Below are 310 nucleotides of genomic sequence, written 5' to 3'. Positions count from 1 at the left end.
GTATTCTTGCCTGGAGAATGCCATGGACAGAGGAGCCTGGAGGGCTGGACACGACTGAAGCGACAGCACACACACACACACACACACACACACACACTTATGATATGGACACCAACCTTTAGCACAAACGGGATGTTTTCAGTTCATGTCTTATCAGGAAATATATAACATTAGACTGATATTATTGATGTTAAGATTGATCATTAATTTCATTTGGTGCCTATCTGATCTAACATTACAAAAATACACTTTGGTCCTTGTAATAAATCAATAATCACTTAAGAGAATTCTTTAGCATTGTGAGATTGGC

Source organism: Bison bison, unplaced genomic scaffold (assembly GCF_000754665.1).
Source record: "Bison bison bison isolate TAMUID 2011002044 unplaced genomic scaffold, Bison_UMD1.0 scf7180017864365, whole genome shotgun sequence".
In the NCBI taxonomy this organism is placed as follows: Eukaryota; Metazoa; Chordata; class Mammalia; order Artiodactyla; family Bovidae; genus Bison; species Bison bison.
The sequence above is the reverse complement of the archived record's forward strand: the minus strand, read 5'-3'. Positions refer to the sequence as shown.